The 24,188-nt window shown below is 39.0% G+C and overlaps 1 protein-coding gene across 2 annotated transcripts in view; it reads right to left on the bottom strand.

Annotated features, from left to right (window-relative positions):
• Positions 1-24,188, bottom strand: part of Grid1 (glutamate ionotropic receptor delta type subunit 1) — a 735,469-nt gene that overhangs the window by 77,291 nt on the left and 633,990 nt on the right. The gene's annotated exons all lie outside the window — the stretch shown is intronic.

Raw genomic sequence — 24,188 nt, forward strand, 5'->3', positions numbered from 1 at the left:
TTAAAAAATGACTTTGTATTGAACATGCACAGACTTTCACTTTCATAAATGTCTTCTAATAGAACCTGTGGAGTAGCCACCATTAAATAAATATTTATTATACACTTCTTTAGGAAAACAGATGGCATTACAATAATAATAGTTCATCTTACGGGTTTTTGACTTTACAATAGTAAATTTTGACTGTGCTAAAGATACGCTATATGATAACCTCAATTTTTTCCAAATATGCTGGGCAAGAGCAGCATGTACAACCATTTGGGCAGAGGATGTATTCATTTTACAAGGCTTTATTGAGATACAAGTTCATCCTAAGGAGCATCTGCATACTGAGAAAGATGGAGTGGTGCTGCTTTACATGCGAATGAGTCTGAGGCCCACTGCGGTTCCGTCAGTGTGACTCAGCCAGAATTCAGACCTAGGACTGAAAGCCCTTTCTCATACTGTTCTGATAGAAGAAGCCTGAAATCTTAGGGGGAAGTAAGGATGTGTTTACCCCAAAAAACTGTATTAGAGCAGTTCTCCAGGGAGGCGTGGGGAGAAGCCTTCCTCCAGTCTCAGCACTTCCCTTTGAAAGACCATCTTCATTGTCCATTTACTAGCAAACTGTGAAATGGAACTCCAGCTACCTAGCCAAGGGGTTTCTATCTTACCAGGTAGATCCTGGTAACCTTGAGAAGAGAAATAAGAAATCAGGTTGGGATTAACCTTTAGGATATGAGAGGATATTGCATATGTTTAGATGCTCATGTTTGCATTGTCTCATATAGGTCAGTTTCACTGTTATCAATAAATCAGTTTCAGCAGCCGAGTATGCCAATAGCCCACAGTGAGACCTGATTTCAAATACTACAGGAGGGTGCAGCCACTGTTCATCCTGAGCACCTTAACAGTCATTATCCATTGGGAGGGGGTCTCTACCTAAATATCCAAGAGCATCTAACACTGAGCAGGTCCTGCTGGATCTTACTGTGTCTACCTACCTATGTGGGCTGTTTTCCTCTGCACCTAGTATTATCATTAAACCAGACAGTGGAGTTGGGACCTGTGCTTCCTGCCCCTCGTATCAGCCTTCCTCTCATCTGTCATGTTACCGCAGGCATGATCAAATTGGCCCCACAATATTTTTCAGATCCTACTCTTCTGACAGCATCAGTGCTACTGCCCTCATTTAGGGGAATACAGAGACTAATCACGAGGACACAGCAAGAAAGAGAAGTAAAGGAAAAGAACTGAATCTTCGGTATAGTAGGAAGGTAGCATAGACCACCAACTAGTGCTATCTATGAAACAACACGGCTGCCTTGAGTGTAAATCTACACCTATACCTAGTATTTGTGAAGCCTGATGATACTCATCGGCTGTTCTTTGTGGGACACCCTTCAATAGCATCCTTCCATGACTTCCAAGCTGGAGAAAGATGCAAACATACAGCCATATAGCATCATCTTGCTTTGATGAATCAATCTCTCTCTCACTCTTTCTCTTCCTCCCTCTCTCTCACTCTTTGTCTCACATACATACCTTTATTTGCTTGTTTTCTCACCAGCTAGGCTATTATTAAAAACAAAACAAAACAAAATGACAAATAAGAGATTGCTGAATGCCATATATAAAGCACTATTATTGCATTTATAGAGCAATCTTTTAGGTGGATTATTATTGTTATTACTATATAGATAAAATATAGAGTTTAAAAGGTTAATTAATATTCACAGTTTTACACATTTATTAAATATCATCTCCCTCCTATGAGCTGAGGGAATCTGGCTGCTACACATGTGCCTTTGCTAGTGCTCAGGAAGATACATGATAGGTCTGGCACCTTTCCCAGCGTGTTGTATTAACCACAACACATGACACACAGTGCCTAATCCATGAAAACACTGTGTTCAGAGTGTTCCAGCACTATACACAACATGAGTGTAAACTCTAACAACTGCTTCAGTTGCGTTCTGTTGCGGGCCCTGTTGTGTCACTCAGCTTTCTGACTCCATAGAAAATGGCTCCATCTTCCTGCCATCTCCACAGCTCATGCCTAACTCACTGGGAGCACTGTTAAAGTTAGGGCTAAGTTGCTGAGTAGAAACTATGTGTAAAATCATCTCATTTCAAAGACTAAGACAATAAGCCCCAGAAAAGACAGACATTTTCTAAGGACACACAATGAATTACTATTCAAAATCCTATCTCACATTTCAAGGCTTTTTAGAATTACTGAAAAATGGCTATAAAACCAGTTGCTTCCTAAAGATAGACTTTCTTACCCTTCAGAAAGACTGTCTTATTCAGACTCAGTGTATAGCATCCAGTATTGATGGTTGCTGTGTTCTTAAAAGCTCCTGATCTTACCTATGAATCTAGAAATTAAGTCATGACATTGGCGTGTGAGCTAAAATGTCTAGCTCTCAGGACCTAGAAGGCACATGGAGGGACTGCTGTAGGATTTCACTGGTGAAGCCAAGTGTCAGAAAAGCATTGTTTGTGTTTGGAATACCTTGGCATTATCTGGCTGCTCATATGACCTCTCCAGGTATAAGCAAGTATGTGGCCCTAACTGGGCTAAACTTGACTTCCATGTATGATGACAATTCCATGGCCACCACCCAACATCAGGACATTGGAGTCTCTGAGAATTCAATAAGGGGGACAGTAAGAAGAGTGAAGGGGACTCAGTGAAGGGTAGCTGAGCTCCTATTCTGCCCAGCTACATGTGCCACGCACTGTACAGAGCACTTCAAAGACAACAGCTCACTGTCCCTTAGCTGTCAGTAAAAAAGTTAGGAGTTCCTGTTAGAGAGGCAACTGTGATCTGTAGGACTCCAAAGAACCTTTTGGGGTTGTAGTGATGGGTACAAAAGATGAATGATTCACAATGTGGACATGCTTGCTGGGGAAATAAAATATAAACAAAACTACACCAAGCATGTTCATACCCTTGGAAGCCCCCGGCTTTGCCTGCCAAAACTATTTCCCTCTTCTCTGGCTCAATATCTCTTTTCTATCAATGGCTGCCTCCTCAGACTCAGAGTTTTCCCCAGCCTTTTTTGCTTTTCATAGCTTGTCCTACTCTCTGGGTCCTAATTATCCCAATCCTTAGGCCAGACTGTGTAAGACAGGATGCTGGGCTTCTGTTTCCCACAATGATCTAATCTTGGGGCAATTTCTTGTAGCCTACTCCAGCTGCAACTGCAACATTTTTGTTCCATGAGGAACCTCCTATTCCCTGCCAGCTATATCCCTCACCCTCTGTCAGTGGGGTCCACCATCTTGGCAGATCCATGGGCTTCACAGACCACCCATGGAAACTGCCTTGCCCCAACACCCGCATATGGATGATGCTGGTTCATCTTTCTCCTTCATCTCTGCTTGCCCACTTTTGTCACACCTCCATCTCCTCTGCCTTATCCCATCCACCTACTGAGGGACCACCATTTCTGCCTCATCCTCAAACCTTATTTCTCTTGTGAGCTTGGCATGAGAGCCTCCAGGTATCAAGAAGAATAGTTTTCACTATCTGTCATCACACAAGCTGATTCTTCTGGAACCAGCTTGTTTCCTGACTTCCATATGACTATCTTTTGGGTACAAAAGATGAATGATTCACAATGTGGACATGCTTGCTGGGGAAATAAAATGTAAACACATCTACACCAAGCATGTTCATACCCTTGGAAGCCCCCAGCTTTGCCTGCCAAAACTATTTCCCTCTCCTCTGGCTCAATATCTCTTTTCGATCAATGGCTGCCTCCTCAGACTCAGAGTTTTCCCCAGCCTTTTTTGCTTTTCATAGCTTGTCCTACTCTCTGGTTTTGTGGTCTTAATACCACAAAAGTGAGGTCTTAGCTCTTCTAAAAGTCTTTTCCTCCTCTTCATCTGCCATGTGTAATCAATAGGATTCTACTGCCTACTCTCCTGTTTCCATTTATACTGCCGTCTTTTAGCTGAGTGTCTTTCCCTACACCCTGCTGCCACAGGATCCTCTTGGGCCTCTACTGTTTTAGTCCTCTGATGTTGACCTAAGTGATTACTCCAATTTTTTTTTCTGAGATATGAATTCCACCCTAAAAAGTGCATTTCAGACTTTACTTGTATTAAAAATTGTTTGATTTTCTTACTAAATCTCCTGTCCTGTAGCTTCTGAGATGCTCCTAGTTCAGGTATGGCTTCGTTCCTGCTTCTTCCTATCACTTTTTCCACAGGGTGCGTGAACTTGTCCTTCTCTTTGGTTCTTTCTGGCTTTTGTGCTGTGACTTCCCCTAGGATCACAAGTCATGAGTCCAGTCTCCTTTGTATTAAGGGTGAAGCTTTCGTCTTTCCTCATGTGGTCTACTACAAAGAAGGTGTCCCTCAGAAAGCCTCCTGCAGACCAAGCACCCAGGACATGTGTTTTAAGAGATGATCAAATGGATGGTAAGAGCATTAGCATATGCAACTGAACAACCTCAAGTTTAATACAAATTTTAAAGTCCAGTTTCAGAAAGTGGTGGAATAGAAAAGTTCATAGGTCACAGCTCATAAGACACTTTAGAATATTTCAGAAGCCATCACATTTAAACAAATGATCAAGATGACTGTCATAAAAATCATTTGGGATTAATCACCATCATGTGAAACAGGCCTTTAGCAGTTAAGAGCTGTGCAAAGTATCAGGTAGTATTCTGAGGGAACATGTACTCTTTCTCATGCCTGTTAGCAAAAAAGTAGATGGAACAATGTTATACTCATGAGACGGTTCATTGGGTATAGTAACATGTTGTCAAGCCTGATGATCTATGTCAAATTCTTAGAGTTAACATGGTAGAAGGAAAAGACAGAATCCTACAAGTTGTCATTTGACCTTCAAAGATACACACATACACAGCGTTTACACGATGTTTAAAAAGTGAATACTGTAGTTTTTTTTAAACAGCTACACAAATACATCCAAAACAGAGTCAAACAAATTATGTACCTCTAACATACCAGTGTATGTTTCTGAGAAGTTCATTCATTATTAATGTAAATCATAACCAAAGACATTCTAGGTCCTTTATCCCAGAAAGAAATAAATGTAGGACGAACCCTGGGCCTGAGGCTCAGGCATTTAGAGGGTCAGTCTATCTAACAGGCTGATATATTCCATTGAAGTGTACTGAAAATTATTTTTTAGAGCTCATTTCTGGGTTCATGTGCATTGCACTATCAATGGCTTTACAGCTGTTTCAGAGGAGATAAGAGACTGTCCATCAGCCTTGATGCTGCTGGTCTGTGTCATTTAGCCTGAGGAAAATTGCCAAGGAAAAAAGAGAAACTCATTCCTATGAATTTTTTTTTTTTGAGAAATTATTCATACTATTGGAAGGGCTAGAAAAAATGTGACACTCCTGTTTTCCCCGGGTTGGAAGACTATGCGGCTATGAGACAGGGAAGAAATGCACTGAGGCTGTCAATCAGTCCTAAGCAGAATGTCTAAAAGTAAGTGCTTTCTTTGTCCCTTCTTCCTTCCCACCTGTACCAGCTTGTGCCACGTTCAGAACAGTGATGACCTCAGGCTGTGGCAACATGGTACAACAGGAGATTGAATTTTACATCAGGGTTCCAGGAAATGTCTTAGGTTATCGGAGAAAAAATTCTTATAACAATGGCATAGTCTGTGTGTCATTGGGAGGTTCTTCGATCCCCAGTCTTGTCTCTAGTCTCTTAGGGACAATGTCTAATGACATTACAAAGCAAGTTACTTAAAATGTTTGTGTGAAGAAGAGTGGACGCTACTACAGGTCACGTCTTTTTCCTAGCCCAGATGACCAACACAATAACACTGAGCCCAGTAGTCACACTTCAGGGACAAGAAGAACGGTGCCCTTTAAGTGACCACTGAGATCCTGATGAAGAGGATGACAAACACTTACATGATATTAACCTACACAGACAAAAATTCCTCAATCTGATTCACTTGAGATCTCTCTCTCTCTCTCTCTCTCTCTCTCTCTCTCTGCTCAATAATCAGTTTGCATAAGAATTTTTGGCACACACCCTTGGAGGAATCCTGTCTAGCTTTTTTATGTCATGAAGACATGGCTTCCAGTGAGCCTTCCATCTCTGGGCTGGCAGAAGAGCTAGAAAGCTCAGTCTTTCCAGTTTCAGAAAACTATGATGCATAGGACTAAACAAATTATAAGTACTCATTAATCTTAGAATGTCTGACTTGATTGATAAAGCTCCACATTTTCACAGAGGTGGCTCTTGGCATGCCTGCATTTTTGCTCTTCCCTGAGTACTCAGAAGCAAGTCTGCAAGGACAATTAATCTCACTTGCTCATCAGATTCAAGCACAATTAGTCACTGGGCTTGCCATTAGTTAATAGCAGACAGAATTATCAGAGACATCACTCTGATGTTTGGAGAAAGAATAAAATAAATAATGCTTAGAAGAAAATGTGACTACAGACTGACTGTTTGCAGATGATCCAGCCCTTTGGTTCCTCAGTCTAAGCAGCCCTTCTTTCTAAGCCATCTTGTTTTGAACTATAGGAGAAGTCTCTTCTGAGTATTCCTAAGTCCAGTAATTTGACCCCCATATCAGTATATCATCCTCAGTTCTATGTCCAGAATCTATTTTGAAAACAAACTTTCAAATGCCAACATGTTCAACAGGACAAGCGGTAAGGTAGAACTGGTCCAAGGAAGCTGTAATGGAGATCAAAGGTACAGGTGTGAAGGCTGTAAGTATACCAAGGATGCCAACCCGGGCAGCATGCTCATCATGATGTGAACAGAGGCAGGGGCTGTGTGTTCAACTAAGAGGAACAGAGGTCAGAGTTCAGTATGTTCCAAGGTATATCATAATCGGGAACGGAGGAAATGGAAATAAAATGATGGAGCAACTTTAATGATGACCTTATAATGAACTAGATACACTCATATGGTTTCCAGGTTTCCATCTAGGAGCCAAAGGAAATAAAGCTAAGAAGATACAAACTCAAATTTGTCAATTAGCAAAGTCTAATTGTCACCCCATCATGTGGTCCTCACAATACTCTTAAGGAACCTCAAGGTGGGTGGGACAGCACTGAACCTTGGGTCTGAACCGGACATTCTCTGAGGATATAGTGCATATAAGTTAAACTGTAAATGAAATGCACAATGTTTCAAGCAAGAAAAATGGAAAAGCCTTTTAAAGTATGATCAGTAGTGACAGAAAGGAGGACATGATCCACTTCCAACACTGATGGGATGGGGGCAGCAAGCTGACAAAGCCACATCTTGAAATGCAGGCAAGAAGCTGAAGAAAGTGATGGAACCAGCATCTTCCCAGAAAATGCTAAGTCTGTAGAAGAGAGGAGTTGAGTGGTATATGCACAGTAGTCTGGTGTCTCTCAATTTCCTGTAAGACACTCAAAGGCTGATTCTGCTTTCATACCACTACCACGTCCTGACTCAACCTGCATCAAAATTCTAAGTTGGCCAAACAGAACTGAAAGCCTGACTTGAATTACCACAAGTCTTTTCACTAAGCTCTCAGAAGAGCAGGAGGTTCACATTCCTTCTGTATGCTAAGAAGAACCCCCACCTGCTACCCAAAGAGCCCCAGAAGAACATTTTACCCAGGGAAATAATAAGAAGGACATTCCCTCATTAATGTCCTGGAGGAAAAATTCAGAGAATGGATGCTGGGCACTCATTTCTCCATTAGCTACCTTTGAATATGTTCAGAGAGAATTACAGTCCATGCTGTGGGTCCCTTCACCTTCCCTCATGTCAGGAAACTATCATTTTCCTGGACAGAGAAGCAGTCTAAAATGCCCCTTACCTAACAATGTCCCTAAAGCTTGACTTCTGAAATTGACAGTCCATGGAGAAACCTAATCACTTCATGTATCCCCAGTACCTATATTCCTTGTTTCTATTTTCTACTTTAATCTCAGTCTTCTTTTTATTTTCTCTAGTTACCTCAGAGACTTTGCTTCGATTATCAGCTGCTCTTTGCCCTGTGTCTAGCTGCTCCTCTCTGTCTATAAAAGTTTGATCATTTTAAAACAACTACAACTTCTAAATCTTCCTCTAACTCATTCTTGCCTCCACCACCACTGCAGGCTATTCTCCCTCCCCACTTCTTTTCTCTCACCATTAGCATTTCCAGTGATAGCTGGTGTATGCTCACTGCTTCAGCTCTGGTTAATTTTATCTGTAGGCTGTACCTACCATTTCTCTCTCAATGGCTAAAGGATGGAAAGCTTCATTTAGCTGCCTAATATGCATTGTTGTTGATAATCTACAAACAGCAAGAGAAAAGGAGGCTCTCAAGGGATGTTGATGACTTCATTTGACATTTAGACCTGTGTTCTTTCTAGCTGTGAATGCCTCATCACATCTAGGGACAGAACATTCTCCTATTATGCCCAAGATGCTAGTAATTTTCAAGGATGGAGAAGGGGTAGTTTTAATCCTTGCCCGCTGAAGATTCTGAGGTCACCTCTGGACTACAACACTGCACGCAGGCAACCTTCCAACACCTGCTCCCTGAGTCATCGTGGTATCTGAGCTTCCCAGGCCTGCCTCTCCTCATAGCCATGGATTTCCCTCTTCCTCTGCCATACCCTGAATGTGACCTCTTTCCAATGTTACATCCAAGCCTTTTGATTTTTCAATCTATAGATTTTCTATTGTTAATCCATTAGCTAGCCCTATTCTTGCTTTTCTCCATTTGACCAGCCTTGGAGATTAAAACTTTGACCCTCCCCTATCCTAGGAGCCTGAGGCTACCTTATCCAGCCTATTTGCAAAGTTTGCCTCTCAAATGTCTGACTGCTGACAGCACACTCTAGACCAAAACCCTCATTTTCTGTCACTCACCACAGGAATTCTTCATTTTATATTAAAGAATCTCTTGGATCTGGACCAACCAAACATGTAAGCTCATCACTCTGGGCTCCCCTGTTACTCTATTTTCCACCTAATCTAAAGCCAGGAAACCAAGAAAGGAGTACTGAGTGGTTCTTAGACCGTCCCTCTATATAAAGGATGACTGCCAACATTTGCAAATTTGTAATCTTTTAAATTCTCTAATGCAAGTATGCCTAGTGAAGCAAATATAAGCATTTAATTTATATCCGAGAAAGGGCTAAAAAAGTAATAAAATAGATTTGAAATTTTCAAATTAAAAGTTACTCCAGCTTTGTTCATTTCTAGGGCAGAGACATTGAATCTCTGCTCCTGGTTTACCTGGCATGCATTGCCTCTTTACCTGGAATACCCCATTTACCATCACTTTCTTCGTCTTACACCTCCACCCCTGTTACACCCAGCTCCCTCCTTGGCTCAGCTGAAGATAATTATTTCTTCCACTTGCCTTCAGCCCACGCATCCGACACATCACTGCACTGTTCTACTGTGAACTGTTAACCAGCAGGCTGTTTCTTAATGGGGCCTTTCTAAGGACAGGATTCTGACCTATTCTCCCAAGAAGCCCTAAGCATAGTATCTTACACACAGTGAAAGCTTGGACAGCCTTAAATCCATGTCAGTTTATCCCATTAAATTCATTCAAAAGTCAGTGTTTGGAAATCCCTGGCAAAGAATGGACAGCAGCAGAGACTGGGAGAGCACCCTGATGCCTTTTCTTTGGGTCCTACAGTATTCTTTAGGCAAGCAAAGCATAGGAGAGCAACTAGTAGGGTTGTGGAGGGCAAGAGAGATGCATGTGCCCTTTAAGAACTGGTTTCTCCTCAGTGAAGGTAGACTGCAAGCAAGACTTTCTGTAATCAGAAAGGGTAATGTGCCAATGAGAAGAGAGATTCAGGATCAGCCTAGGAACTGATCCCCTGTAGCTGCCAGGTAAGTGTGAACACATCTCACCGTCCAAGATCCTGTTTCCTCTCCAGTGAACTGACAATAATATATTGCTCATTACGCAGAGTCAGGAAAGGAGACAGATCACTGTGTTGGTAAACCATTTACTACAAAGTAAATGCTGTGCATCAATTATGGTCTATGGTCTGTAATACATATATGTTTAAAAGATGACTTTTGAAAAATGAGCAAATAGTTCTGCATTGTACAGTTTGCCAATAAGCTCAGTATAAATCCTCCTCCAAAGAATTTAAGCTAGTTCTGAGAATATTCAACAGATATTCTCTAGCCAGCCACCTCTAGCACTGGTTGAGGTCCACACAAACATTCACACCTCTCTCTCGACCCCTTTTCGACCTGTGTATCAACAGAGGTATTTTTCACAAGGAGACAGAAGAAATGCACAAATATGACCTCCCATTGTTGTGTAGAGAAGAAACTAGGGCCTCAGTTGCCCTTTCCTACCAAAGGCTGGGGTCTCCTTTGAGTATGCCTGCAGAATCTCAACATAGAACAATTTGAATAGACTGAGTACCTGGTTCTGAGGTGTCAAGGTATTCACGGAAAAAAAAGGCACTTGGAAAGAACCATAATCTTACTTGTTCTAAGATTGTTCTTCAAAGATACAAAAGTATCTGCCTCTGGCACCTTCCCCCAAGGGGAGACAATGTATAGCTAGACAAGCTTTATGTTATGGCCTTGTCTCACTTTCTAAAGAGGTAAAGAACATCCAACATTTCCCCTCATGATTTCTTTCTACTTTATTTCTCAGTTTTCTTTAGTGATTCACATAAAGCAACCTATTTTTGCAATCAAAACTTTAATAATATTCTATTACCATGGCAACTGGCGAGGCTAGTGGCCTTCAAACCCAGCTCACCCCACCATCAGCTGCACAGCAATTCTAGCAGATCTTCCTCCTCTCCATGTTGGAAACATTTCTACAAAGACAGATAACAGTTCTATAAAGTTCTGGTGGTCTGTTACAAGTATGCAGAAAAGAAATTCACAAATAAAATTTCAGGGGTAGACATGAGGATTATCTTCAGTCATGATTTGAGGGCTATCTAAGTGTCAATATAGACAAGATTAACTCCTTGTCTCCCTCAATTAAAAAATATAAAGAAAAAAAGTTCCACAAAAGGTTATACCATTAAAAAATAATTCCAGTCCAAGCAGAGAAAAGTGAAGAGCACATTTTCTTGAAGTGTTGATCTGATAGAAAAAATATAAATGGATCTTCACAATAATTTTTACAGTGCTCTAAGACTTGGCATTGAGTATGGATAATACTGCCCCATCCTATGAGGTGATACATGACCCTGTAGACAATAGCATGTGGTGGCTGACATTGATTGTCAACCTGATAGGATTTAGAATCACCTAAGATGCAAACCTTGGGCATGTCTGTGAGGGGTGATTTAGATTAGGGAAACCTCTATGCATGCCTGTGAAGAACTATCTAGATTAGGATAACAGAGATCAGGAGATTCATCCTAAATATGTGTAGCACTATTCCACAAGCTGAGATTCTGAAGTGAATAACAAGGAGACAAAGGGCTGAGCCCCAGTATTCATCATTCTGTTTCATGACTATTGCTGCAACATGATCAGCAGCTTCTAGCTCCTACACACAGGGGTCCCTACTAAAGTAGACTGCATCTGCAGATTGTCATCAGAATAAAACTTCTTTTCTTTAAGTTGTTTTTCTCAAGGCATCTTATCACAGATGAAGTAAAAATAACTAAAATATTAAATAAAATCCCGCACGTGTGCCCAATATACAGGCCACATGTGCTCCAGGGCAGCTTTGAATGCTGCCAAACACCATTTTTAAACTTACTTAAAACAGGAGATTTTTGTGTGACTTATGTCTCACTTTGATGCATGGTTCTTAAGTGTGAACTTTCTGTGTGACAAGATTGTGTCATGATGTGAAAACATTGGACACACCTGAAAACAAACATATTTTCAAAAATTTTTTTTTTCTTAGAAGGAACAGAGGTAACAAGATTCATCATGCAATCCTAGTAACACTAGTTTGTTATGCTCACTGGCAGTAAACAATTCTAGGAATGGCATAAGTAATCTGATAAAATCTGACATGAGAAGATGAGAAAGTTGGGTAGCTCAACAAGTATTAAAGAAACTAGACCAATGTTTTAAGACTTTCTCACTCTGAAAACTCTTGGCCCAAAGGGTTTCACCATAATAGTCTATGTAATGTTTAAGAACTATTCAGTTTTTCATTTTTTTCTCTTATTGAAAGACTTTCTTTTTCTGATCATGGTTTTACCTCCATCCACTCTCCTTAGTTCCTCCTCACTTCCCCTCTTCTCCATATCCACCTTCCTTTGGTCTCTCATTAGAAAATAAACAGGGATAATAATAAGATAAAATAAAACAAAAACTAACAAATTTGAATAGGACAAAACAAACAATGAAACAAGAGGAAAAGAACCCAAGAAAAGGCACAAGAAACAGATACAGCCATTCACACACTCAGGAATCCCACAAAAACACTCATGGAAAACCATGATATATACACAAAGGGTCCTCAGGGCAAATGGAGAAAAAATAAACATATATAAATACAATTTTTAAAAATAAGATAAAATTTAAAACAAACAAGGAAAAAAAAAACAGCTCTGACACACACTGTGAGGCAAGGAACCATTAAAGATGCCTGGGAGTTCATTTTCTAATAGCCATCCACCGCTGGGCATGTATCCTACCCCAAAGAGTAGTTTGTTTCCCCAGGGAGACTCCTTTAGAGAGAAAAAAAAAAATCTTTATTTGCAAGTATCAATCAAATGGAGATAGCTTCTGGATTAGAAATGGGGCATGTGTCTGATTCTCTAAGTTCAGCCAAAAGATCTCATCTGATGCAGACCTGGGCAGGCCCTGTGATTCCTGTCTCAGTCTCTGAGATCACATGGACATTGACCCTGTTGATTTATAGGGCCTTATTTCCTTGGTACTCTCCATCTCCTCTGGCTCCTCCATTACCTCTGACTCCTATTCAGTTGGGTTTTCTGAGCAGGGAGGGAGGTAGGAATTTGATAGAGCCGTCCAATAGGGCTGAGTATTCCATGGTTTTTCACTCTCTGCTTATTGTCCAGCTATGGCCCTCCATATTTGTTCCTATCCTCTGCAGGAGAAAGCTTCTCTGATGATGACTGAGTAAAGTACTGATCTATGAGTATAGCAGGATGTCTCTAGGAGTCATTTGATTGCTATGTCCTCTTAGTAGAACAGTAGTATTTGGCTTTACCTTAGGTTCATGGGCTATCTAGTCTTAGGCTCTGGGTCACACACACAGTGGCAAATGTGGATTCAATTGTGTAGAGTGGGCCTTAAGGGAGATCTGACACTGGTCGGTTACTCTTATAAGCTTTGTGTCATCACTGCACTAACATATCTTGCAGGAAGGACACCATTGTAGAAAAAAGGGCTTATGGGTTGGTTAATGTTTACATTTCTCTTCTGTTAGCACTCAGAGTATCTTCCTATATCAAAGGCATTTAGGGGTGAAAGCACTATGTAGGCATGAGCTTGATTCTCCATGTTCAAGGAGTTGTGTAGGTGTTGCTTTCAGCCACGGGCCTTTATTCTCAGTTTGTGGAGAGCAACCTATAGTCTAGGCAACAGCCTGAGATGTTTGGGGACTCCCATGAGTCCCATTGCTGGCACTGGAAGCCTCATTTGGTGACTATAAATGTCCAGTTGAGGTACTGTGTTCATCATTATTTGGTAATTTCATTTAGATTGTCTTCATATATGTATAAATCTTAGGAAGCTTCTACTGCATTAAGTTTCCATACTGCCCCTCAAATGGGCCTTAATTTTAGCTGTCTTTCCCCATAGTCTTGTTTCCATCTTTCCTCTCCATTTGATCATCCAGCCACATTCCCATACATAACTATTCTATTTCCATTTCCTAATGAGATCTTTTCCCCCTAGTCTCTTACTCTATGCCTAACCTCTGGTTCTACGGATCGTACCTTGGTTATCATTGACTTAGCAGCTAAAATTCACATATAAACAAATATGCCATATTTGTTTTTCTGAGTTTGGGTTACCTCACTCAGAAAGATTTTTTTCTAGTTCTACCAATTTACCTCTGGATTCCATTATTTCATTCTTCTAACATCTGAGTTACATCCCATTGTGTAAGTACACCATATTTTCTTTATTTTTATTTTCTTCATATATTCTTTATTCTTCTGTTGAGGGAAATTTAGTGTGTGGTATTAGATTGGAGTTAGAGGCACTAAAATAAATTCATTGTTAGTTTAATAACAACATTCTACATGTTAAGAAATTGTAGGTTTATCTCCATGAGTCAGTATATCCACAGACACTCCTTAGCTTTAGTTTCTAAGAAAGATCAATAGTACTAATAGTTGAGCAGCAACAAGCACACCCAGTACCATGTCTTCTCATCTAGTACCACTTGTAAAGAAAAAAAAAAAAAAAGGAAACTCCTTGGAGAAATAACTGATGCTACAGCTGGCGAAATGAATAAAGATCTCACAGTGCCAGAAAGCAAGGAGGTGTTGAAAGAATAAAGGGACATCAAAGTAACATTGGAGCCAAGCAAAAGAGCTCTCTCAATAGCCAAAGATGAAACAGTGTGAACTATAAAACCAAAGTGCAGCATCTTAATTTGAGGAATAAAATATTCTTCAGTTTATGTGAACATAAATTATTAACTTAATAAATAAGTGGGAAAAGAATGGATAATGATCTTTAAAGAGGAATTCCAAATAACTTAGCACCTTTGAGAAGCAGAAGACTTCAATTCTCTAAGAGAATAGGGCATAATTGTTCATCACAAAAGTCAGAATATGGCAAATGGAACAAAGTAATTACATTTTAGAAAAAAAAGTAGAAAACACAGCCTTAGCCAAAAGAACAGAGTTAACAGCAATAGTGGTAAGTCCTGTCCATAACATGCAAGCCTGAATTAATGGGTTGAGAATGGCCCTTCTTTGTTACCTTCCTCCCCAAACTCATATCCCTTGTGTAAGCATGAAAAATGTAATGAAACTTCAAAAGGAAGAGTGTTTTCTTGGAAAGGGGCAGGGAGGAGACCAGGGAGGGAGTTGGGGAGGGGGAGGGAATGAGGGAGTGGGATACAGCTGGGACACAGAGTTAACAAATTGTAACTAAAAATAAAAATAAAATAAAATAAAAATAAAATAAAATAAAAATAAAAACACCTGAGCAGGGGCTGTCTCTGACTTAAACTCAGTGGCTGGCTCTTTGATCACCTCCCCCTGAGGGGATGGGGGCAGCCTTACCAGGCCACAGAGGAAAACAATACAGACAGTCCTGATGAGACCTGATAGGCTAGGGTCAGATGGAAGTGGGGGAGGACCTTCCTTATCAGTGGACTTAGGGAGGGGCATAGGAGTAGAAGAGGGAGGGAGGGTGAGATTGGAAGGGGATAAGGAAGGGGGCTGCAACTGGAATACAAAGTGAATAAATTATAATAAATTTTAAAAAGTGAATTCAAAAAAGAACCATACAAAAAAATAACTGAAACCCACCTGACTTCCAAGGTCATGAAAAACAAGGGAAGTCAGAGATGCTACCAATACCCAGGGAGACCAAGGCAAAGTGGAGTATCCTGGAAAGAAGGACTTTGGAGAGAATTCAAAATATATAAATTACTGTGGAGCTTTGTTAATCATGACAGATTAATGCTGGACAGCACTGGTCCCAAAAGCACTGATGTAATGAATGAGATAACAAGAGGGAAAGTAAGCAAGGGCTGCAGAGGGAATCTCTGCGCTGTCTTTGCAAGTTTCAGAAAATATAAATGATTTTAAAGGTTTATTTTTTTAATCAGATGGAAAGATCAGAAAGGAAATCATGGGCTTTTCAATAAGCAGTCCTATTAAAACCGTTGGGCCACATAGGTTTAACGATATTCTCACAAACAGCATCAGGATGGATTAAAGACTTTTTTGCAAAAATCAATACTGTATAACTTTCTAAAACAAATTATATGACTTGGACTTGGGGATGATATTTTTTAAAGAACACACAAACAGAACAAACCTCAAAGGGAATAGCTTATAAGGTTGACTATATTAATATTAAAATATCCCACAATAAAGTCTAGAAGAAGAAGAAAGTTTCTGTACATATGTAATAGATAAACATAATGTGCATATAAGAAAATAAAAGTGAAAAACTATAAATAGAAAAAGCACAGAGGCCTAGTAGAAATAAACTTAGAGAAATGCTCAGCCTCACTAGAAATCATGAAAGTAAAAATTAATACAGTCAGAAAATACCATGTGGTGCCCATCAGATTTTCAAAATTAAATAGTATGAATTCATTAAATATTCAAAATGTTGATAAACAGTGTGTACTCACATACATAGTAATTGGCAGTGTAAATTTGGCAAAACACATTAGAAAGTAATTCAGCAATATCTAATAAAATTAAACTGGCCCATACAAATGAGTCAGCAGTTCTATTATGGGATCTATATTCCCAAGGAACACATCCATGACACACGCTAGATTGCTCGTTGCAGAACTGCCAATATTGTTGCACTGGCGTCAGGAAATAGTAGGGGTGCGGGCAAACATAATGTGGCTGTATAAACCACACATTAGCCAAATAAACCAAGACGTAAGGACCACATATGGATTATAAGAAGCAAGTGATTTTCTGCTTTACAAGAGTTATTTATAGCTGAATACAATTTTATGTATTTTGGTGATATTAAATATTAGGAGGTTGAATATACTACATGTATATACATATACGTATACGTCAAAAATGTTGACACTAGAATATATAGCACAATTACATATTTTCTTTACAGTCAGATATTATATCTAGTAAATTTTGTGTTTATATATTCTATCAACTCAATACACAGAATTCATATCAATAAAAAGAGGTAGAGGGACTGGAAAAATTTTATCTGCATATATTTAAACACATAGTATACAAAATCCACATTGTTTTATTTTTTAAAATAATTTGTAATATTCACATTTGTTATGTGAAATCGAGAATAGAAATATTTGTGATTTCAAAAACACTTTTATGTTTAAATGTTTTGTAGGAAAACTGAGAAAATTGATGAAATGTGAACCATAATTAAAAGACAGATATTGAGCAGCCTAGAATTCATTGACATATAGGAACATATTTAGCAAACCGTGCTAATTGTACTTACAGAAAGGAAATATGATTTCATAATTTTACAATGTAAATATAATATCTAAAATTGGGAAGTGATACTTAAGGGAAATTCCAGCTATTTCTATGTGATAATTCTTTTATTCTCCATAGAAGAGATGCAGAAACTTCAAGCAGATAGTTAAAGTATGCCAACCTCATCTGTTCCTCAGATTTGACATTACAGCTATATGAGGCTAACTGAGCAACCAAAACTACTTGTGATGAAGAAATTCATAACATCTTTAATCTTGTACATGCACTGTCGTTTTTTTTCTCAAGCTAGTAAAAATAAATACTTTTTTGTTTTTTACTGAAAATGGTTTTAGCATATAATCCTATCGTTTCTTACCTCTCTATATCTATTCATAAGTACTTAAAACCACATATCTAAATTCAGATTTGTTTGTTTGCTTGTTTTTTCAAATGTGCATTGTTTACATGAAGAGGGAAAAACATTTTGTTGGTTTTTTTTTAAATTTCAATGTTTTGAAAGTGGTAAAAAATTAACACAAAATCATACAATCATTATTATTCTAAAACGTAATCTGAGAACGAAGTATCATATGGTAGAAACAAATAATATGTGAGAAGTTACTTTAAAGAACAAGTACATTGAAAATGTTCAAAAAAAAAGGCCAAGGCAAAACAGTCATCAGTGGTAAAGAAAGGATCAGGACATGTGTTAGGAAGAGTAGGGTTGGCAGGGAAATAACTGGTTTACTGAGAGTGAAGTGACTGTATTTGAAAGTGTAGAAATGCCATGTGTTAATGGCTCAGTTTAAATAGAGGGAGGCGTATTAGTGCTGGCATGTGAGAAGTGCTGGGAAAGTCCAGAAGGTGAGATTATTCAGTCTGGCAGGTCCTCAAGGATTTGCATAGAATGGAGATCCTGAGAAGATTCTCAAATGGAAAATTGTGACTGTTCCAGGAAATTGAAGGAAGTAAAGTACTACAGGGCAGGAAAGTAAAGTACAGAAACTTCAACCCCAAATTTACCCTGCCTTCAAAGTGTGCAGGGATAAAGATAGAGCAGATAGAGCAGAGACTGAGGGAATGCCCAACCAATGCCTGAACCAACCAAAGACCTATTCTGTGGGAGAGTACCAACCCATGACACTATGAATGATACTTTGCTAAGCTTGCAGACAGGAGCCCGACAGAGTTGTCCTCTGAGAGACTATACCCAGCAGCGTATCAAAACAGATGTTGAGATTCACAGCCAAACATTGGGAGATGCATAGGAAGTCTCATGGATAAGTGGGAGGAAAGAGGAGATGACAGGAACTCCACAAGATGACCAAGAGAGCTGACTAACGAGGGCCCTCAGGGGCTTGCTGAGACTGAAGCATCAACCAAGGACCATGTATGAACTAGGCCTAAGCCCCCTACAAAGATGTAGCAGATGGACAGCTTAGGCTTTGTGTGGGTCCTCTAGTAAGGGAAGTGAGGGCTGCATCAGACACAGGCTCACTCGCCAGCTTTTTGATCACTTTCCCCCTGGCAGGACTGCCTTGACAGCCCACAGGGGAAGAGGACAAACTCAGTCCTGAGGAAACTTGATGAGCTGGGCTGGATGAGAAAGGGAGCTCCCCTTTTCTCAGGAAGAGGCAAGGGGGGCAGCTGGAGGAAGGGAGGGTGGGACTGGGAGGGGAGGAAGGATGAGGCTACAAGCAGGATGTAAACTGAATAAAAAATAAATTAATTAATTATAAAAATAAAGTACAGAAAGAAGACAACTAGTTATGACTCTGATGTCAGGTGTGTGAGGTGGACTAGGAGAGGCCATAGAGGCAGGCAAGGGTTGACATCTCATCACCTTCCCACCTGATGAAGCAGAGAAGCCTCGGAAGACATAGGAAGATAACCTCATCCAGTATCGTTTAACTGCTTAAAATACACTCAGAAGGCATTGGATTCAGAGACAGCATAGTTTGAAACACATGCAAGACAGAGAGGCAACTGAGGCGGCACGTGAATACCTTGTTCCCCAAATGCACCTATGCTAAGGAATTTTTATGAGGAAGAAGACAACATCCCTGGGTGCTAGTTATCTTTTGTATGAGAGCAGTCTAGGGTTAAGGGTGACTACAGGCCCAGGGGGATGGTGACACTTTTACACTAGTTAATAAAGCTGCTAGATAGATTGGAATTGAGCTAACAAGCTCACACTGAACACGTTGGCTTTAGGTGCGTGGCCTGGGCACCAGGTGTGACTCTCTCAGCATTTGGTATAATTGAAGCCTTCAGAAAGCGAGCTCTGGAAAGCTATCAAATAAGCCAAACAGTAAACAGGGTGTGTGAGTCTGGAAATGGACCAAGGCAGGCTTCCCCCTTCTGTGGTTAAGGGCATTATTTTTAGGCAACCTGTAAGATTTCATTTATTCACCTTTCTTGTTTCAACACTTAATTCTATCCAGTTGATATCATTTATAATCTTGATTTTTATCAGTCAACATAGTAGCATCTTAAGTTCTCCAGTTGAGTATGTTTTCTCCCTAACATCCTCTACTCTCTGAAAATTCTAATAAATAAACATCAAGAGGATAAAGTATCATGCTACCTCTCAAAAATTACAAATTTGTAAAATACCAAAGGTGCCATCCTTCTACTAGCATTTTGTTTTGTTTTGGTGACTGATCCAAAATGTCGAACAAAAAAACAGTAAGAAGTGAGAAGTACACAGGGTGAGATCAGAAGAAAGAGATTAATAAAATTAGAAAATGTGAGTGGAACTAGGGGAGGGGCAGACATTGAAACTGCTCAAGTATATGCCACAGGAAGAGTAGAAAAAACAAGTAAGTTGTACAAAACACATACTTCCACTGTGAACTGTAAGTAAAAGATTAAAGAAATATGAAGAAAATGAAAAATGAAAAAAAATAATTGCAGGGTTTATAGAACAGAGTACCAGGAGATAGAAGGTGCTGAGATATAAAGCAACAACTAAGACATAAATAATAACCAAAATCATTACTGAAGAAGGGAGAAATGGCTCCGCTGTTAAGAGCACTCAATGCTCTTGCAAAAAACCTGGGTTCAGTTCCCAGCACCAAGCTCCAAACTATATCTACATGGAAGCCTTTGGTCTCCACAGGCAATTCACTCATATGCACAAACACAGAGATATGTAATTAAAAACAAATCATAATTATTTTTTAAAAAGAAATAGCACCACAAACACAATAAAGCAACAAAGTAACCATTCATATAATTAAAGGTGCTTACCACATCGCAAGGGCAGTCCAATGAAAAGAAATCATAATCGTGTGTATTGTAGACATATCAACAATTCTGTCAATATATCTTTTTATAGGAGGAGAAGAGATTTATAGAAAGAAAAACAAAGCATCCACCCCTTTCCTGGGAGAGTCCTGCATGGCAAAGGCTATAAACCTTGATTTAACAACTGAAGTTAGCCTTCCTATATACAGAAGGACATGTGAAAGGCATCAGCCAGAATGTAAGAGTTTTTAAAAGGTCCATTTTCTTGTTGAAAACACCTATTGAAAACCAATCAAGAATTAAATTGATGGTATGAACCCAAACACATAGAAACAATACATAAAATGATTTTCAAATTTCCTGAAAGCCTATCAGCTGGAAAAACACCCAACTTAACAAAATAGTTTGGAGAAGAAATGTTTTGTAAGCCATGCCCGTATGCACTCAACATAATTAAATATGCAATAAAATGTAACTACATATTGAAATATACAGCCTTGTATATTTATACTTTGTAAATTTTTCTTTTGGTTCTGTAAGTTTAATTATCTTTAATAACTATGAACTTTTACAATAATACCCTCAATATACAACATGGATGCTCTTTTTCAAATATTATGTCTTTTTTGAAATTAAGTAGTATGCCTCTTGCTGGCTTACTATGTATTTTATAATTATTAAACAAAAATACTCTAAAGTCAGCATTTTCTGCCATTCAACTTTGCAACCATCTGTCACCTTAACATAAACACTACTTTAGTTATACCTGGGACCTTTTTTAAATACATGTATTTAACTATATGACTCCATTTTCCTTCTTGTCCATAAGATTCTATGTAAGACTACCAAAAGCATTGCTGAAATCAAGATATAATTAAGGTTTAGAGAGTTAGCCTGCTATTCCAGGATAATAAACCTATCAAAGGCAAAGAAAAACAAATTGAGTGAGGTTAGCCTAGCACAAGGTGTTTTGTTCTTGGGGAATTGAAACTACTACATGGGGATCATTTTTTCCCTTTTCGAGTGTTCACATCTCCTCCCAAATAAATAATTTACAAGTGTTGGCACAGTGGCACATCAGTTTACTGGTACTGAAAAAAAAAAACTTCAATAGGGATACAAATCCACCATTCAAAAATACCTGCTTAAACTTCTCTCTAAATCTATCACAGCATTACAGTTTTCAAATGTTATCAGCAGAGCACTTGCATGTATACGTGAATTATTCTACTGTCTTAGAATAGTTTTCCAATTGAAACTGGAAGAAACCTTTAAGGGAACATGGGGAAGCTGGCACTGTGTATTTATTGAGTGCTAACTGAATGTCAGTACTGTGCTGGACCCCATACTATCTAATTTAATTAGTGGACACATTCCACAGTGAATTGGTATTATTGTATCTATTCTGTAGGTAAGAAAGCTAATTAAGGTGCAGATCCATATAGGAGCCAACTGAGGTTACAAAGCCAGCAAGCCGCTGTACTGACACAAATGTTGAACCCAATGGTTCTTAATCAGCAGTGGTAACTCTGTTTTAATTTGCTGTAAATTACTTCTCTGTATTTCTTAAGTACTGTTCTCTCTGCTTGTGATTGGTTTTAGTCAAAACTAGAGTTTAAAAGTCAATTCTAATAAATCTTTTTTTTTCAGGGATTTTTCCCAGTTGAAACTTAAAATGGAGTCCTGTTAGCATAACTTTCAAGAATATATGTTCATTTCTTGTTCTTACCTGCCCCTTTCCATGTTTACTTTCAGCAACTGACTCTGTGTAGAGATCCCTAGCATCTGCCTGCTGTTCCTCCACTGAGATATGTGATGGCTTATAATGAGATCACTGTTGTCTCATCATTTCAATCTGAATCATACTGTTGGACCCCAAAAGGTACTGTTTTCTGAAATTTTTGGAATTCAGTTTTTCTATAGGCTATGCAAACTGACAATTATAGCTCATTTCACCTTCCATTGCTTGTCTATCATTATGAAGACCGTTTTTACTTCTCAAATCTTCTTTTACTTGAATCAGCGGGAAGTTGTTTCCTTCCTCTTATTCCTAAAATGTCAACAGCTCTACAAGGCTCCAAATTTGCTAGAAACATTCTTTCTCTTTTCCAAGATATTCAACCTGAGTTTGTAAGAAGTTGTCAAAGGCCAAGAACACCTGAACTTCAAGAGGATATGTAGCTGTACAGACATTGACCATCAGAGGAGAAGATCAGCTCACTCATCTACCATGTTCTTGCTTCAGAGGATCCTGAGATATAGGTCCCATTGAGTACTGGGCAGTCTTTACTTAAGTCATCACTGTTTCCTTCTCAGTGCCTGCACACCACATGGTAAAAACCAACCATGGCAGCTCTCATCAGCATCAGCTCTGGGTACATAATTTCTCAGGACTCTCTTCCCCTCCTAGCTTTCAAAGCCCCTTCTCATTGCTATCAAATTATCTCATGGTGACAAGTAGCCTCTAGTTCCTTTGCCTACTCTTTCCTAGTCATTTTTTTTCTAGACCCTGGAAAGTACAGCTAAGTACCAACCCCTTTCCTTGTCATGGAAAACTCTCACACAAATATGACATGATGTCTGTCTTTAAGAAGCTGTGGCTAATGAAATAAAAAGCTATAAATTGACTGTAATAGTTTATTAAGTTCAGTGAGAGAAACCTACAGACTTCACAAGTAAAAGTTTAAATTCAATAAATCAAGTTCTCTGTCGAAGCTGCCATAGAAAAATAACAAAAGGAAGAAAAAAATAAGAAAAAATAAATAAAACAAAAATAAATCCAAACACACACACATACGACAAATATCCTGTGTTCTAAAAATTCAATCTCTTGAGTACTTAACATCATGAAGAATATAAAGATACTCATCAATACGTGGATATTTGCAGCATCATAGCACATGCATAGCTACAGGGGAGATGCTGTGCTGCAGAAGCACAATTCTAAACTCAACATCAGCAGAGGGAACCTCAGGAGACATATAAGCCTCAGGATTTATTTAACGAAGATATTTCTATTGGTAATATGAACAAAGATTTGAGTAATGAAAAGAGAAGAGGAAAAGTCAAGCCAAAAGATTGTTGTCATAAACTAGCCATCAATACCTAGATATGGGAGAGAGTAGGAAATGACCCATAAGAGATCTGGGGAATAGCAAGAATAGACTCTGTTGACAGAGGACTTGTAAACGGTGTGGTACCTAACTTCTTATTAGTAATTAATGCAAAGAAAACAAGGAAGAGGAAGGTTTATAGGTAGAGCTCAGAAAGGTGCACAGTTAAACTACATGAGGCCATAATGCTGGACATGTGTCCTTGTACATGTGTCGAGTTCAGGAAATGTACCATACAAAGTATTGGATCCTGAGTAAACTTTGGCCTTTAGCCAAAAATGATATGTAAATAATGAATCATCAGTTGCAATAAGTGCATCTACTTAAGATATTAGAAATATCTTAACTGGGGAAGGGGAGAAAGTACTTGGGAAACAGATTTTTCTGCTGAACTGCTCAAAATATAAAATGAATTAGTTTGCTTTTAGAAGGAAGTAGAAGAAATACTAATTTGAGGCTCTTTGGTACCCTGGCAGGGATGGTCCTGGATACACTTAGTGTCCCTTGGACAACAGAATGATACATTTCTGGATGTGGTATGAGAGAAGTGGCATTCTCCATTCCAAGGCTACACATTTGTCCCTTAGGAAACTAGTTTTCCTGGTTAATAAAATTCTCACAAATATATTGGGAATTCATATGCCTAAGCAGACATACAAATTCTATAGTTAGGTTGTGCATATGGATGAATTGCCCTAGCTATAAAATCTGGGTGTTTTCAATTCACAAATCTCACTGTTAGAATGTGAAACAGTACACAGACTGCAAAGTACATTTCTCACAATGTGCATGGATCTATGAGTACAAG

Source organism: Psammomys obesus, unplaced genomic scaffold, assembly GCF_907164565.1.
Source record: "Psammomys obesus unplaced genomic scaffold, mPsaObe1.curated_primary_1811, whole genome shotgun sequence".
NCBI classification, from domain to species: domain Eukaryota; kingdom Metazoa; phylum Chordata; class Mammalia; order Rodentia; family Muridae; genus Psammomys; species Psammomys obesus.